The sequence below is a fragment of the Panthera onca genome, chromosome E1 (genome assembly GCF_046562875.1).
Source record: "Panthera onca isolate mPanOnc1 chromosome E1, mPanOnc1 haplotype 2, whole genome shotgun sequence".
Classification (NCBI taxonomy): Eukaryota; Metazoa; Chordata; class Mammalia; order Carnivora; family Felidae; genus Panthera; species Panthera onca.
This window is the reverse complement of record NC_138352.1, coordinates 51,514,285-51,532,325: the sequence shown is the minus strand read 5'-3', so window position 1 is coordinate 51,532,325 and position 18,041 is coordinate 51,514,285. Positions and strand designations below refer to the sequence as shown.

Genomic DNA, 18,041 nt, shown 5'->3' with positions numbered 1-18,041 from the left:
TCCTCAGATTACTTACGTTCTACCAAAATCTTTACCATAGCTTCCCATGACCAACACAATCTACATCATCCTCTTCTACTCTTCTTCTCCCCACCCCACCTCCCTCACAGTCTAGTTCAAGCTTCCCTGAAGAACCTTTGCAGTTGCTTGCTACAGTCTGGAATCTCTTCCTCCACATATCCAATTGGCTTGCTTCCTCCTCACCTCCTTAACATCTTTGTTCAAATGTCACCTTCTTACTAAGATTTCCATGTGGTATTTAAAACTGCAGTTACCCAGTCCCTACTTACCTCTCTGCTTTTCTTCTCTCCAGCATTTACTCTCATCTAACATACTATAAATTTCGGTAATTATTTATTATCTGCTTTGTCTCACTAGAATGTAGACTCCATGAGGGTAGGGATTTTTGTTTTGTTTGCTGTTGTATTCCCGGTACAAAGAATGATGACAGCTCAAATATTTGTTAAAGAAATGAATGAATAAACAAATTTTTAAAAAACTTTCAGAGTAAAAAACTGAAGCCCCTATAGAAAAATATAGAGTTCACAAGAAAACTTAGATATCACTAAATACACCCTAGTTTTAATATGAAATTTCTTGTTCATTACTTGCTTTATCTGTCCTGAAACTTTTCAGTCACTATAGTGGACACTGTTTTTTGTCTGCACACATTGCCCTCCTTTGTAACTTCTCTCCAGTTCCACGCTAACTCTATTCAGTCCATATAATTTAATTGGTGAGGACTCCATCTCCCTAGAGGTGGGCATATGACTTGAGCCAGACAGGTCATTCTCCAGGGTACCTGCCAGTTATTAGAAAGAATATTACCTCTTTTCCTCTGGAATCACAAACTCTTAAGAATTTATTAGCAGGCTTAAGCTGCAGAGGGACATCTTTTTTCCAACATATGGAAAGAACGAGCCTGAGAAATGAAGCCAATATAAAGAAAAACAAAGAGCAAGGAGGAATAAAATCCTAATCAAAGGTACTATTTGAGTCCTAGATTCAGTAGTTCTTGGAGCCAGCATTTTCCAGTCGTTTTTATTTTTTCAGTTACATAACCCAATGCATTCCTATTTTACATAAGCTTATTTGAGATGGTTTCTAGCATAAGAAACTGAAAGAACCCTAACATACTCATCTACTTTCCCTCAAGAGCCATTTGATTTCCTTATATTAGAGAACATTTTCCTGATCTTTGGACGTTTGAAACCTATAACCTCGGAAACATTGGTTCTTAATCATCCAGAGGTCCACAGACCCATTTGGTAATTTGATATATCCATGAACCATGTTTCCCCAGAAAAAATGCCTGCATCCAACCCGAGTTCTGCCTATTTTTTCTCAGAGACTCAGGGAGCCCTTAAGTCCTTCCACAAACCACACATTTAGCACCCATGCCCTATACATTTTATTAACATATTCCATATTTGTGAGGCTTCTGGGAAGCCTCAAACCACCATTGTTTACTTTTCCAGAATACTAACCCAAAGATGACCCTAAGTAAAAGGGGTAAAAGTTTCAGTAAATGTAAGACAAGAGGCAACTGGACAAATCATTCATTCATTCATTCAAAAAATGTCTCCTATCTACTCTGTGCAGGGCACATGGAACATGACTGTGATTACCACACTATCCCTGCCTTCAGAAGGTGTTCACTGGCTACAAACTGAATGCAAACAGGAGATATAAAGGTTATGTTGAACAGAAAATCAATAGCTATATAATAGGATGTTGCTGATGAAGTCTGTATAAATTATTTCAACATTTTGCCAGAGGATACAAGCAAAGACTAAGAATTAATAAGAAAAAGTAATTATTTTTTGGCCTGCTTTGAAAATGATGCTCCCATGGCTAACTGAACTGCTATATCTGGGTTAAGCAAGCAGAAATTTTAGGCTTCTTTTGTGCTATGGATAAAAGGCTGTTTTAAAGAACAGACAGTAGACCTGAAATCATTATTGCACTATATGCTAACTAATTTGGATGTAAATTTAAAAAAATAAAATTTAAAAAAAAAACATGCAGTAGATGTTTACCAAGTAACATTTAAAATGATGTGCTACTGGGCACCTGGGTGGCTCAGTCAGTTAAGTGTCTGACTTTGGCTCAGGTCATGATCTTGCAGTTTGTGAGTTTGAGCCCCGCATCAGGCTCTGTGCTGACAGCTCAGAGCCTGGAGCCTGCTTCAGATTCTGTGTCTCCTCCTCCCTCTGCCTCTCCCATGCTCATGCTCTGTCTCTCCCTGTCTCTCAATAATAAATAAATGTTAAGAAAAAATTTTTTAATGACGTGCTACTGAACTTCTAACAAAAATCTTTACAACTAACAGATTGGTAGTTGCCAGGAGCAGGGGGTAGGGGTAGGGGTAGGGGAAAATGGTGAAGGTGGTCAAAGGGCACAAACTTCAGTTACAAGATGAGTAAGTTCTGGGGATGTAATGTACAGAATGGTGATTATAGATAACACCACTGAACTATACATTTGAAAGTCACTAAAAGAAGATTTTGTAAGTTCTCACCACAAAAACAAAAACTAATTATGTGACATGATATTAACTAACCTTACTTGTGGTAATCATTTTGCAATATATACATATCTCAAATCATTATAGGGTTGCCTGGGTGGCTCAGTGGGTTGGGCATCTGGCTCTTCGTTTCAGCTCAGGTCATGACCTCACGGTTGGTGGGATCGAGCTCCGTGTCGGGATCTGAGCTGACAGCTCAGAATCCTGCATAGGATTCTCTCCCCGTCTCCCTGCTGCTCCCAGGCTCACCCTTGCTCTCTCTCTTAAAATAAATAAACATTTTTTTAAAACTCATTACACTGTACACCTTAACCTTCCACAATGTTATACATCAATTATTTCTCAATAAAGCTGGAAAAAAAAAAAAGCCTTACTACTATTCTGCCTATTCAGAACCTCTGATAGAAGAAACATCATCATGAACACACAGCTTCATGTTTGCTTTGTTTCTTAGCGACCCAGTTTGGCTACAGAAGGGCATGAATAATCCATAACCGTTTAGCAGTCACTACACTACTATCTGCTTACTGTACAAGCATTATTTACACCTACCTAGATGATTCATGTTTCAATATTGTTCACATTTTTTTATGACTACTGAGGCTTTATATCTATATCACCTCAAGTAAATACAGCAAAAGAAAAAAAAAGAGATCCCCCCCTCCCCCGCCCCAAAATGACGTGACAGTTCACGGACTGGCAGGGCTATGTATCTCCAAATGTAAATCTCTTGTTTCTGCAGTTTCCCTTCACGGGAAGGGACTGGCAATAATGAAAATATTGCAAAGCAAATACATAATGCCAGTCCTTTCCTTCAAGCAAATTAAAACATAAACTTAGAGAGTACAAAACGAACTACCATCTCTCACAAGGGTGTATATGTTTGTTTTCTTTCTTATTCTAAACAGCAGATCCTAAATTAAGCTTTTTGGAATCATGAACTCCTTGGAGAATCTTATGAAAATAGATCCTTTCCTCAGGAAGACAAATATATGAAAGATAAAACTACGCAGACTTAGTGCATCTTCAAGGTCTACAAGAAATCAAGAATGATTTTCCACCATTTATAAAAATAGTCAATGTTGATTTCTTTTAAAATCATCTTTTAAAATTCTCTCTGTTCATAAAAGTCCCAATTTTAAATGTGTTATTATATCTTGGTTTGGAAATGTACATCTGCCACCCTCATTTAAAATACTAATGATGCGGGCAGGGGAGCGCCTGGGTGGCTCAGTCGGGTAAGCACCCGACTTCAGCTCAGGTCATGATCTCACGGTTTGTGAGTTCAAGCCCACATGGGGCTCTCTGCTGTCCTTGCCGAGCCCACTGTCTCTGTCTCTGTCTCTCTCTCTCTCTCTCTCTCTCTCTCTGCCCCTCCCCCACACTCGCGCACGCTCTCTCTCTCTCTCTCTCTCTCAAAAATAAAGAAACATTATAAACAAACGAACAAACAAACTGATTAAAAATTGAAAAAAAAAAAGAGAAGTATAAAATGGAGGACTAACTTGATACGAGAGACTATGGGAAAACCTTCCTGAGACATTTGAGCTGAGACCTGAAAGATAAATAAAAATTCATCAAGCAAAGAGAGGCTGAAAGAAACCAAGGGCATCCAGAATGGCCAAGCTCAAAGACAAGTTAAAGAGGATGGCTGGAGATGAGGCTGGGCAATTAAGGACCAAATCCTACAGGACCTTGCAGAATACTGGATCATATCAGAGATACTGAACTCCACTCCTCCTTTGGAAAGCTCAGTGTGAGACCATATGGGAAATTCAATGGAGGGAGCTGAGGGAGTTTGAAAGGAGAACCAGGGTGTGTAAAGGGAGAGAGACCAAAGGTCACCACAATAGTCCAAATGAGAGAGGATTATGAACAGTGGCAGGGAGAACGGAGACAAGGATGAATTCAAGATAATTTGTTGGAGGGAAAATATACACAATTGGTGACTGAAAGAACGTAAGGGAGAAGAGAGAAGGAAAAATGAGGAAAGAAGACCGATTTCCGGCTTAACCAATGACGGAGCTGGTGATATTGCTTATCTGAAATAAACAAAGCTACAATAGCCAAATTATGGAAACAGCCTCACTGTCCACCAATCGAAGAATGGATAAAGAAGATGTGGCATATATGTATACACTGGAATATTACTCAGCCATAAAAAAAGAATGAAATCTTGCCATCTGCAACAACATGGATGGAGGTAGAGAATATAATGCTCAGTGAAGTAAGTCAGAGAAAGACAAATACCATATGATTTTACTCATATGTGGAATTTGAGAAACAAAATGAGCAAAGGGAAAAAGAGAGAGAGGCAAACAAAGAAACAGACTTGGTAACACTTGTGATGAACACCGGGTCATGTATGGAAATGTCGAATCATTATATTGTACACCTGAAATTAATATTAAACTGTACATTAACTGGAATTTAAGTAAAAACTAAAACAGCAAAGGAAGTAGGTAAAAGTTAATATAATACAATTGATATATATTTTTTTAATGTTTATTTCTGAGAAACAGACAGAGCATGAGCGGGGGAGGAGTAGAGACAGAGGGAAACAGAATCTGAAGCAGGCTCCAGGCTGTCACCACAGAGCCTGACTTGGGGCCCGAACACATGAACCGTGAGATCATGACCTGAGCTAAAGTCAGATGCTTAACCAACTAAGTCACCAGGTGCCCGTAAAATTGATTTTTTTTTAATTGATTAAGGCAACTGCCCCTTGGGATTTTTATTTGTAAATAAGTTATCTCATTATTTGGAGTGTAACTAGCACAACCCACCTGCAGGTTAGCAATATGGATCACAGGCTTTAAAGAATGTATGAGAGCGGTGTTATTTTTCATATATTCTTTAAGGACTTTGTTATATGTAGTATGATCCTAAATTTATATACTGAAGGAATAAATAAGCAAAAGAAAAGATGTGGAAGCATATATTAAAATGCTCATAGTGGCTATTTAGCAGTGGTGGGATTAAAGGTGATTTTATCTTTTTTAATAGCCCTTATCCTTAAGTAGCCTAAAGTTGCATTGTTTGTTGGGGTTTTTTTCGTACAATAAATATGTATTATTTACATTATTTTAAAAGAATAAAGGAAAGTGGAAAAACGCATACTGAAGGCCTATACCTCCTCAATGGTAGTGAAGCTAAACATGAACCTTCATTTACATTTCAGCTTAGAAAGTTGCCAAATTAAACATTAATATTACCGCTTAACTAACCAAAAATGATTATGGGTGCTTTTCTAAATACAATTAATCAAAACCATACTCTGAAATAGGATACTGAGAGAGGAAAATCAGTGTGAAGGGAGAATTCCACTTTAATTATATACAGTTCATGCTATATGCCATGACCTTACACTAGATCTGTTGAAGTCAAAAGTTACAATACAGGGTGGAGTATGTCAGCACTAAGATATAGAAGTGTGGATCCATCCCAGAAAGACTCTAAAAAGAATGTAGAAAATAGATTCATTTTATAGATATCATTCTTTCCTATAAAGGTACTTACAAGAGAGTTCCAATTACAACTAGATTTCCTTTTATCAACCCAAATCTGCATCTAATGCTGTATTTTTACAGGTCTTGAGGCTTTATCCCAGCGGGAGACATTTTGAAGGAGGGGGCGGGGAAAGTAAGTACATGCTCAAAAACAAAGTAAATGGATACTAAAAAGAAGCCTATTGGCAGGGTGCCTGGGTGGCTCACTTCGATTAAGTGACTTTGACTCTGGTCATGATCTCAAGGTTCATAGGTTCGAGCCCTGTGTCGGGCTCTGTGCTGACAGCTCAGAGCCTGGAGCCTGCTTCAGATTCAGTCTCCCTCTCTCTCTGCCCCCTTCCCTGCTTGCACTCTGTCTCTGTCTCTTTCTCTCTCCCAAACATAAACAGTATATATTATTTTAAAAATAGAAGCCTATGGGCATTCATAATTGATTAAGTGTGACTTTACTTCTTGCCAGTGGAATAACTTCATGAAGCTGGTCTGCCTCCACTACATTTAGCAAATGCTGGGGTTAGGGCAATATCAAAATCAAGGCAGGAGAAGGGCAGTTTTTCAAATTACAAAAGCATCCAACCCTGGAAAACTCTAGCTACTCCCCTCCAGCACGGGAGTCTGTCAGAGCCACTCAGGTATGTTGCTGTGGAGTACACATCCCTCCCTTCACCCCTTTTTGTCTCCCTCTTTATGTCCTCTGTCACCAACACACTTCTTTAAAAAAGTGTGCGGTGGGGAGAGTAAGAGCCCATGCATACATGGCTTTTTTTTTTTTAGCATGTATGATAAATCCCTCTTCACTAGATACCCTTTGCCCCTCTCAATTACTAATCAGCCAACAACACTGACATTAACTTCAGACACAACTCTCCTGAGACCAACTAGACACTGTTAAAAAAACAAAAACAAAAAACAAAACAAAACAAAAACTCCATAGACAATACAGACTTATGTTAGGATCTAAAAAGAATAAGCTTTGTGATGAAGCAAAATGGTTTCAAGTCCAGATGGCCTATAGGGGCTGTTTTTCTCCACTGTTGTGGAGAAAAAAACAAATGAATACTTTGAAAAGCTAAGCTCACAAAGTTTAAAAAAAAAAACAAAAAAAAAAAAACAAAAAAAAAACCCTAGGGACTGTTCCTAATTGGAGTAAAGATTCAAGAGCCAAAAAAAGAAAAGCCCTTTAAAATAGTAACTTTGAGGGGCGCCTGGGTGGCTCAGTTGGTTGAGTGATCGACGTCAGCTCAGGTCATGATCTCACAGGTCGTGAGTTCGAGCCCCACGTCGGGCTCTGTGCTGACAGCTCAGAGCCTGGGGCCTGCTTCAGATTCTGTCTCCCTCTCTCTCTGCCCTTCCCCCACTCATGCTCTGTCTCTCTCTGTCTCAGAAATAAATAAACATTTTAAAAAATATATTTGTTTGGGGTGCCTGGGTGGCTCAGTCAGTTGAACGACTGACTTCAGCTCAGGTCATGATCTCGCAGTTCATGAGTTCGAGCCTCACGCTGGACTCTGGCTGACAGCTCAGAGCCTGGAGACTACAGCCTGCTTCGGATTCTGTCTCCCTCTCTCTCTCTGCTCCTCCCCTGCTTGCACTCTGTCTCTATCTCTCTCTCTCTCTCTCTCAAAAATAAAAATAAATAAAATAAAATAATTTTTAAAAACTATTTTTATGAGACAACTGAGAAATGTGTATACTGATTAAACATTAAATATTATTAAGAAATCATTTATTGGGCACCTGAGTGGCTCAGTTAGTTAAGCGTCCAACTCTTGATTTTGGTTCAGGTCATACATGAGCTCATGGTTTCTGAGACTGAGCCTCTCTCTGTCCTCTCCCCTGCCTCTGAAAATGAATAAATAAACTTTAAAAAAAAGAAATAATTTGGGACGCTTGGGTGGCTCCATCAGTTGAGTGTCCGACTTCGGCTCAGGTCATGATCTCACAGTTCGTGAGTTGGAGCCCCACGTCGGGCTCTGTGCTGAAAGCTCAGAGCCTGGAGCCTGCCCCTGCTCACGCTCTGTGTCTCTTTGTCTCTCAATAATAAATAAATGTTAAAAAATTTAAAAAAAAATTTTTTAATCAAATAAGTATGTACAAAGGCACATGTACAAGAATATTCATTGAAGCACTATTTGTAATAAAAGCTAAAAACTGGAAGGTAATTCAATGTCCATCAACAGATAGTGGATAAATACATTATGACAGAGGCATATGATGAAAACTATGTAATTAGAGAGCTGGGGTGAGGATGGGGCTAAAATGGGGGAAAAGTGGAAGTCTAAAAGAACTAGTAAAAGTTAGTAGTAACATCCCTAATACATCCCCAGTGCCATCCCAGAGCACCCAGGTGGTTCTTCTGTCCACCTACACGGGAAGTGTGTTTTCAGAATAAACTCAGTAAGAGAGATGCTAGACAAGGAAATAGCGGTAACAAATAGGTGCCAAATGGAAAGAAATGAAGTAAGTAAAAATCTACATACCAAGTAGCAATACTGACCGTCCCCTTCCCATTCCTGCCCTCACCCAGATTCTCAAGTGACTCAGCTTCTCTACCACTCACTCCTCCTGAGAATATCTTTCCTTGGCAAAACTCAAATACCTCTGAGATATAAGACCATGGGATACTGAAATCTGGGTTCCCAATAGGCAATAAACTGCTTCCAGATACACAAAGCTTCTGGCCGTCCTTTTTTTAGTGCCTCACGCTTATAACATGAAGAGATAATTAAGGGTTATCAGGCACTTGAAGCTCAAACCTGAAAAAGAGACCAAAACTATCAGAAAAAAAATGGGACTCTGAGGAAACAGACAAAACAGGGAACAAATGAAAACTATAATTAATATACTCAGAGACCAAAGAAAACTCACTGCATCCATGAAACCGGAACAGTATGCTATTTTTAGAAAGAGGTGGGGGCAGGGGAAGAACAAGAACAAGGAAGAGCTCTTAGAGATTATAAAAGTATGAACTGAAGAATAGAGCACTTTAGCCTATCTTCCGTGTACAAACTATACCTTAGGTAATTGAACAGTTGATAAGGGAGAAGTTCTCTTTTATAAGAAAATCAGGTAAAAATGCTGAAGGAATAACTGAGTTAGAATAGCACCATTTCCCAATCCTTAATGAAATAATAGGGAATATCCAGTCACCATTCAGATTTTCCTGGTTATCTCATGAATGTTCACGGCCAGGATCCAAAGTGCCTACGCTGCATTTGGATGATACATCTCTTAGGACTCTTAAAGTACAGATTCCCCACGCTCACTTCAGCAGCACACATAAAACAGAGAGATAGGGGGTGCCTGGGTGGCTCAGCCGGTTGAGCATCTGACTTCTGCTCTGGGATGATCTCACTGTCTTTGAGTTCGAGCCCCGAGTCGGGCTCTGTGCCGACAGCTCAGAGCCTAGAGCCTGCTTCAGATTCTGTGTCACCCTCTCTCTCTGCCCCTTCCCTGCTCATGTGCACGCTCGCTCGCTCTCTCTCTCAAAAATAAAAATAAAATAGAAACATACAGAGAAAATTAGCATGGCTCTGTGCAAGGATGACACACAAATTTCTGAAGCATTCCATATATTTATGTTAACTGTACTGGAATTAAACTTTCTTTTAAATAAAATTGGGGCACCTGGGTGGCTCAGTTGGTTAAGCATCTAACTCTTGGTTTCAGCTCAGGTCATGATCTCACGGTTCATGAGATCAAGCCCCACATCAGGCTCTGCTGGCAGTACGGAGTCTGCTTGGGATCCTCTCCCTCCTTCCCTTTCTAATCTCCCCCTGCTCTCTCTCGCTCTCTCTCTCTCTCTCTCTCTCTCTCAAAATAAGTAAGTAAAACTTTAAAATAAAATTTAAAAATTAAGTACAGGGGCATCTCGGTGGCTCAGTCAGTTGAGCATCCAACTCTTGATTTCAGCTCAGGTCATGATCCCAGGGTCATGAGATCAAGCCCACCTTGGGCTCCACGTTGAGCATGGAGCCTGCTTGGGATTCTCTCACTCCCTCTGTCCCTTTCCCCTGCTCACACACTTTCTCTCTCTCTCTCTCTCTCTGTCTCAAAATAAAAAAATTGGGGCACCTGGGTGGCTCAGTCAGTTAAGCTTCTGACTTCAGCTCAGGTCATGATCTCACGTTTAGTGGGTTGGAGCCCCGTGTCAGGCTCTGTGCTGACAGCTTGGAGCCTGGAGCCTGCTTGGGATTCTGTGTCTCCCTCTCTCTCTGCCCCTCCCTCACTTGTATTCTGTCTCTCTCTCAAAAATAAACATTAAAAAAGAATTTAATAAAAATAAATAAAATTAAGATTAAAAATTAAGTACAGGTTCCCCAGTGACGATCATATAAGGGAATACTATAAAGCCACTGTAAAGTATAATTTTGATCTATCTAGTCATAGGTTGTTGCCAGTTATGAGTAAATGAAACTGAACAGGCAATTCACAGAAAAGGAAGGGAGAATAAATGTAAGAAAATATGCTCAACCACACTAGTGATCTGAGAAAAGCAAATTAAAACAAAAGCTTGTTTCACAAATATTAGATTAGAAACTAAAGCCAAAAAGTCTGAGTGTGTCAAGTGTTGGCAGATACAGGAAAGTAACTCTTACACACTCCTAGTTGGAATATAAATCACTACACCCCATTGACAAGTTCTGTGGCCATACCTAGCTAAGTTTACAAATATTCTAAAATCTGGCAGCTTATTTTAAAGTATGTATCTTTGAGAAGCTCTTACATGTCCACTGAATGTTACTGCAGCAGAGTTTGTAGTACATAATGTGGTAATATATAACATAGGAAATAACTCAGAACTTTCATCAATAGAAGGATGGATAATGGCATATGGCACATTCATATGATGGTATGCACAGCAGTTAAAACAAAAGAACTAGATATATATGTATGTATCATCATAGACAGGTTAAAAAAAAACAATGAATAAACAAACTATAAAATTATATGAAAATGTAATAATATTTAGGGAAAAAATACTTATCCCAAAAAAATCCCAAAGCAATACGGCACATAATTTATAGATGATCTGTAGAAAATGTCTAAAAAAAAAAAAAAAGATAAAATATACACCAAATTCATAGGTCACCTTTATTTTCCTTCCAGTACCACTGCCCTTCCAGAAGGCAACTTTACCTTTGTCTTTAATGTTCTGTATTTTAAAAAAAGTTTTTTTTAATGTTTATTTATTTTTGAGAAGGATTGAGACAGAGCGTGAGCAGGAGAGGGGCAGAGAGAGAAGGAGACACAGAATCCCAAGCAGGCTCCAGACTGTGAGCTGTCAGCAGAGAGCCCGATGCGGGGTTCAAACTCAAGAACCGCAAAATCATGACCTGAGCGGAAGTCAAACACACAACCGACTGAACCAGCCAGGTGCCCCAATGTTCTGTATTTTTATTTATGATAAGTATCTTAAGTAAAAATAAACAGTTATGGGTGCCTGGGTGGCTCAGTCTGTTTAGCTTCCGACTTCAGCTCAGGTCGTGATCTCACAGTTCAGGAGTTGGAGCCCTGCATTGGGCTCTCTGAGCCAAAATCAAGAGTCAGATGCTTGGGGCTCCTGGGTAGCTCAAGTCAGTTAAATGTCCAAATTTGGCTCAGGTCCTGGTCTCACAGTTTGTGGGGTTGAGCCCCACGTCATGCTCCTTGCTGACAGCTTGGAGCCTGCTTCAGGTTCTGTCTCCCTCTCTTTCTGCCCCTCCCCCACTCACAGTGTCTCTCTCTCTCTCTCTCTCTCTCTCTCTCTCTCTCTCTTTCTCAAATGTAAATAACCTATTAGAATAAATAAGCTCGGCAGGATAAAAGATCGATATACAAAAATCAAGTGTGCTTCTAAACACTTTCAATGATCAGAAAATGAAATTAAGCTGCAATTCAGTCAGCAGTGCATCTGACTCTTGATCTTGGGGTCATGAGTTCAAGCCCCACGTTGGGGGTAGAGTTTACCTTTAAAATAAATTTTTTTTTTAATGAAATTAAGGAAACAATTCCATTTACGATTGTATCAAAAAAGAACTAAATGCCTAGACATAAATTTAACAAAAAAAATGTAAAACTTTTATTCTAACAACAACAAAACATTGTTGAAAGAAACAAAATTTAAATAAATGGAAAGCCATCCCATGTTCGTGAATCAGGAGACCTAATATTGGTAAGATGACAATAGTCCTCAAACTGACCTACAAATTCAACAAAGTCCCTATGAAAATCCAAGCTGCTCCTTTGCAGAAATTGACAAACTGACCCTAAAATTCATATGGAAATTAGGGGGACCCAGAATAACCAAAGTAATCTTTATTTTTGTTTTGTTTTGCTTTTACCAAAGTAATCTTTAAAAAAACCACAATTGGAGGACATGCGCCTCAATTTCAAAACTTATTACAAAATGACAGTAACCAGGGCCCCTGGGTGGCTCAGTTGGTTAAGTGGTCAACTTCAGCTCAGGTCCTGATCTTACTGCTCGTGGGTGGGTTCGAGCCCCGTGTCAGGTTCTGTGTCTACAGCTCAGAGCCTGGAGCCTGCTTCAGACTCTGTGTCTCCCTCTCTCTCTGCCCCTCCCCCACTCACACTCTGTCTCTCTCAAAAATAAATAAGCATTAAAAAAAAAAAAAAATGACAGTAACCACAACAGGGTGGTATTGGCTTAAGGACAGATATATAGATCAAAAGGCTAAAATTAAGAGTCCAGAAATAAACCCTCAGATTTATGGTCAATTGTATTTCAACAAGGGTATCAAGAAAATTCAATGGGAAAAGAACAGTCTCATCAACAAATGCCACTGGGGAACTGAATTTCCACATGCAAAGGAATTAATTTGAACTCCACATATAAAAAGTAACTCAATGGGGCACTGGATTTCAGCTCAGGTCATGATCTCATGGTCATGAGATCGAGCTCCCTGTGGGCTCTTGGGATTCTCTCTCTGCCCCTCCCCCATTCATTTTCTCTCTCCTTCCCTCTCTCTCTCTCTCTCTCCCCCCCCCCCCCCTTTCTCTTTCAAAATAAATAACTCAAAGGCCAACTGGCTGGCTCGGAATAGCATCCAGCTCTTGGGTCTCAGGGTCGTGAGTTTGAGCCCCACGTTTCAAACAGAAACTGGAACCCTTTGCCAGGGTTTCTGGAGAGATTGGTCCATATATCCATTCAGATTACTGTTAATTTAGGGGCGCCTGGCTGGCTCAGTCCAAAGGGAGTGCGGCTCTTGATTTCAGGGTCATGAATTCAAGCCCCACATTGGGTGAAGAAATTACTTAAATAAACTTAGAAAAAAATAAAGTAAAAAAAAAAAAAAAAAAAAAAACAAGTAAAAAGACAACCCACAGAATGGGAGAAAATATTAGCAAGTTATATATCTGATAAGAGACTTGTATATACATATAATGGCACATTATTCAGCCTTAAAAAGGAATGAAATTAGGATACATATTACAGAGGGATGAGCCCTAAAAACATGTTAAGTGAAATGAGTCAGACACAAAAGGGCAAATATTTCCATTTACACCAAGTACCTAAAGTAGTCAAATTCGTAAGAACAGAAAACAGAACAATAGTTGCCAGTGGCGAGAAGGGAGAACCAGGAACTACAGTTTCGTTGGTATGGAGTTTCAATTTCAGATGATGAAAAAGTTCTAGAGATGGAAGGAGCTTCCAGTTGCACAATAGGAATGTATTTAATACCACTGAATTATGCACTTAAAAGTGGTTAAAATGATAAATTTTATGTTGTGTATATTTTATCACAATAAAAATTTTTAAGGAAAAAATATGTTGACAACTATATAAAGTGAAATTTTCACAGAAAGAAAAAATCAGGTTAATCTAATTAAATACATGCAGTCTATTGAGGGAACGAAAATTTTCTTTTTTAAAAAATGTTTATGTTTCTTGAGAGAGAGACAGAGCCAGCAGGAAAGAGGCAGAAAGAGAGGGAAACAGAGAATCCCAAGCAGGCTCTGAGCTGTCAGCACAGAGCCCAATGTGGGGCTTGAACCCACAAACTGTGAGATCATGACCTGAGCCAAAATCAAGAATCAGACACTTAACCAAGTGAGCCACCCAGGCGCCCCAGAAATGAAAATTTTCAAAGTCAACAATATTAATACTATCAGTTGATTAGTATCACTAAGAAATGAAGTAGTCTTCATAACCATATTATTAAGAAAAAGCTGAAACACCAAAACATTTCTATCACAACTATCTTACTTTTTTTAAGCATATTCATTTATTTTTTGAGACAAAGAACACATGAGTGGGAGAAAGAGAGGGAGAGATAGAATTCCAAGCAGGCTTTGCACTGTCCATGCAGAGCCTGACTCGGGGCTCGATCCCACAAACCATGAGATCACAACCTGAGCCGAAATCAAGAGTTGGACACTTGGGGCACCTGGGTGGCTCGGTCGGCTGTTTGTCTTGACTCTTGGTTTCAGCTCAGGTCATGATCTCATAGTTTCATGAGTTTGAGCCCCACGTCAGTCTCTGCATGGAGCCTGCTTGGGATTTTGTACCCCCCTTTCTCTGCAAACCGCCCCCCCCCCACAATGGTGCTGTCACTGTCTTCTCAAAATAAATAAATAAACTTAAAAAAAAAAAAAAAAGAGTTGGGACACTTAACTGACTGAGCCACCCAGGGGCCCCCCTATTGATGAGGGAGCATAAGACAAGCTGAGGCCCAAGCACAAGCTAGCATTACCCACCTCCCACCAGGTGGGGTATGTGTGACATTACTCAGGCACTCCAGGCTGCCCAAGGACAAAGGAAACAACAGAAAACAAATGGTTAAACTGATAGAGTCTCAGTATACAAATATCTTAGTAAATGACAAGAAAAAGGCAATCTTACCAATAGCCCCATCTCCAGAAACCTATAGACTCAGTTTCCTGGAGCCTCAGTATCACCCTCCCCTCCATAGTGATGTGGGGAACAAAGGCAAGAAGGAACTGGCAGACAAAATTAAGTTTGCTTATAACTTGCAGCCCACTGACAAATACTTAAGGCAGGCAGAGTGAAACATTTCTCCAGGAACTCCCTACTACCTTAATGTTAATGCTTTGCTAGACATAAAAACAACCTTGGCTTGACAATAGCCAGGCCTCCAGAAATCAGTGCATCTTGAGCATATGAAAATCTCTTTGGAAACTTCCCTTTTGACTTTACCTCCCCGAGCTCCACAGTATTTGGGGAGCCACTCTTCACCACTCCATTGCAGCTCTTTCTGCCCTCGTGTCCTGTTCCATGCTTTAATAAAATCACCTTTTTGCACCAACGACTTCTTCAAGAATTCTTTCTTGGCCATCAGCTCTGAACCCCACCATCATCCCAAAACCTTATCACCTATCACATATTTCAATTAAAAATGTTTCTAGAATTTGTTACAGAAAATAAAATAAAATGTAAGAGGTTTCTCCACCAACAGAAAAAAGTTTCTAGAGTTTCATATATACTTACCTCCTTGAAAGAAGCATATCAAATAAAATGTAACCTTATGTTGATAAGAAGCATCATTATGAATCACCGTGAATCATGATTATAAGCCATACTGTATTATAGTAAGTAATGCCTTCCAGATAAAAACCCAAATTTGACAATACCTGTCCCTTAATTTCTGACTCTTGATTATGTTAAACCTCAATTCTTGCTACCCCTATATGGCATAAGTACTAGTACATTCTTTTAAAGAACATATGGAAAACTAATATTTACTACTTAAATATACCAAAAAAATAAATGTCAGGTTTTGTAGTTTTCTGAATATGTTACACACTTTAAACCTCTCAGAGGTTTTTTTTTGTTCAAAGATTTTATTTTTAAGTAATCTCTACACCGAACATGGGGCTCAAACTCACGACCCTGAGATCAAGAGTCGCATGCTCCACTACCTGAGCCAACCAGGTGCCCCAAGCCTCTCATGCTTTGGATCTGTGACACATAACCCAGTTAAATGCCACCCTGTCTCTGTGAAAGCTATCCCTCAGGTTGTTAGGCTTTTAGCATCTCGTATAAACAGGACTTGTTTAAAATGCTTACGTAAAGCTGCCCTACTTATTTACATTAGCCTTCCCACCAGACTATGAGCTCCTCGATGGCAAGACCCTAGACTATTCATTCTTGTACCTCACGTCTGGGCACAAAGTGTTTAATTAACATCTCTTTTACAAATGAGTAAATGAGAAGGATGGATAGGTAGGTTGGTATCAGACATCCAGGTAACATTTAGTACTTAACCAAATGCCTAGAGCTTTGAAAAGCTCATTTTTCTTGTATAATCCTCACAATATTCCTGTAAGGAAGTTACTATTATTATCCTTATTTACAATTAAGAAATTGAGGTTTGGCATTAAGAAACCTGTCCATCCTTACAGAGTTAGAATGTAACAGAGCCAGGACTTGAACTAAGGCAATCTGACCCCACTGCCCTTGCCCCTGACCAGGGCACCTTTTTTCAAGTGTATTTATTTATTTAAGAGAAAGAGAGCGCACACAAGTTGGGGAGGAGCAGAGAGGAAGACAGAATTCCGAGCAGGTTCCCCACCACCAGTGGAGAGCCCCATACAGGGCTCAAACCCACCAACCACAAGATTATGACCTGAGCCAAAGTTGGACGCTTAACTGACTAAGCCACCTAGGCATCCCTCTAATAGATACTCTGTTAATTTGCTGTTTACAACCTGGTGAGGGCTAAGAAACTATTTTATTTAAAATAAAGATACTATGAAAAAATAATAATAAAATAAAATAAAATAAAATAAAATAAAATAAAATAAGGATACTATGGGGGCACCTGGGTAGTTCAGTAGGTTAAGCATCATCAGACTTCAGATCAGGTTATGATCTCCTGGCTCTGAGTTCGAGCCTGGTGTTGGGTTCTGTGCTGACACCTCAGAGCTCAGAGCCTGGAGCCTGCTTCAGATTGTGTCTCCCTCTCTCTCTGCCCCCTCCTCTGCGCACACTCTGTAGCTCTCTCTCTCAAAAATAAACAAACATTAAAAAAATTTTTTTTGATAAATAACAAAAAAATAAAATAAGGATACTATGAACAAGTACTTTGCCTTTAAATGTTTATTCAGGAGGCCAAGATCATGAACTTTATTACACAGACTTTGAGATAGTCATTTTAGCTATTCAGAAATCTTTGTTCACTTCCTGGCCCTCAGCTAGCTTTGAGGTAGGTGGTTAACAACTGAGTAAATTACTAGATGAATTCCTATCCTAGTATAAAAGTATTCTTTAAAGATTTAAAACTGAACAGAGCCACAAATACGTGGGTAATTTCTGTCAAATGTTTCCCAAATCATATCAAACAAGTTCAAGTAGACTATTTTCATAGTAGAACCATAGACAAACAATAGCCTTTTGAAAAAGTTACCCTTCTGGTTTTACAAAAGCCTGTTTACTTGATTCCACACTTCTATGCAACCTGTTGAATTTTTTAAGAGGTATTTGTTTACAAATAGGTAGCAGTAACAAAAAATGAGGCTAGGGCAACAGGTAACTGAAAGAAAATTCAAATTGAGGATTTGATCACTGAAATTAGAAATTTTACAGGCGCCTGGGCGGCTCAGTAGATGGAGTGTCTAACTTCAGCTCGGGTCATGATTTTGCAATTCATGGGTTTGGCCTACGTCAGGCTTGCTGCTGTCAGCACAGAGCCCACTTCAGATCCTCTGTCCCCCTCTTTCTCTGCCCCTCCCCCACTCATGCTCGCTCTCTCAAAAATAAATTTTAAAAATATTTAAAGTTTCTCCTTCTGACCCTCCCCCTCCCCAGCTTGCACACACGTGCTCTCTCTAAAATTAAAAAAAATTATAAACTTTATTTATACCATAATAGCCTAGCAGATGCTTTTAACCAATATGTTTCAATGCCCAAGAAATAGAATATTCATGGGGCCCTTGGGTGGCTCAGTCAGTTGAGCGTCCGACTTTGACTCAGGTCATGATCGCAAGGTTGGTGGGTTCAAGCCCCACTCTGGGCTTTGTGCTGACAGCTCAGAGCCTGGAGTCTG

The 18,041-nt window shown here is 39.6% G+C and overlaps 1 protein-coding gene and 1 pseudogene across 2 annotated transcripts in view; one reads left to right on the top strand and one right to left on the bottom strand.

Moving 5' to 3' along the window:
• Positions 1–18,041, bottom strand: part of SPAG9 (sperm associated antigen 9) — a 132,666-nt gene that overhangs the window by 100,907 nt on the left and 13,718 nt on the right. The window lies entirely within an intron of this gene.
• LOC132688724 (U6 spliceosomal RNA) lies at positions 9,514–9,614 on the top strand (annotated as a pseudogene).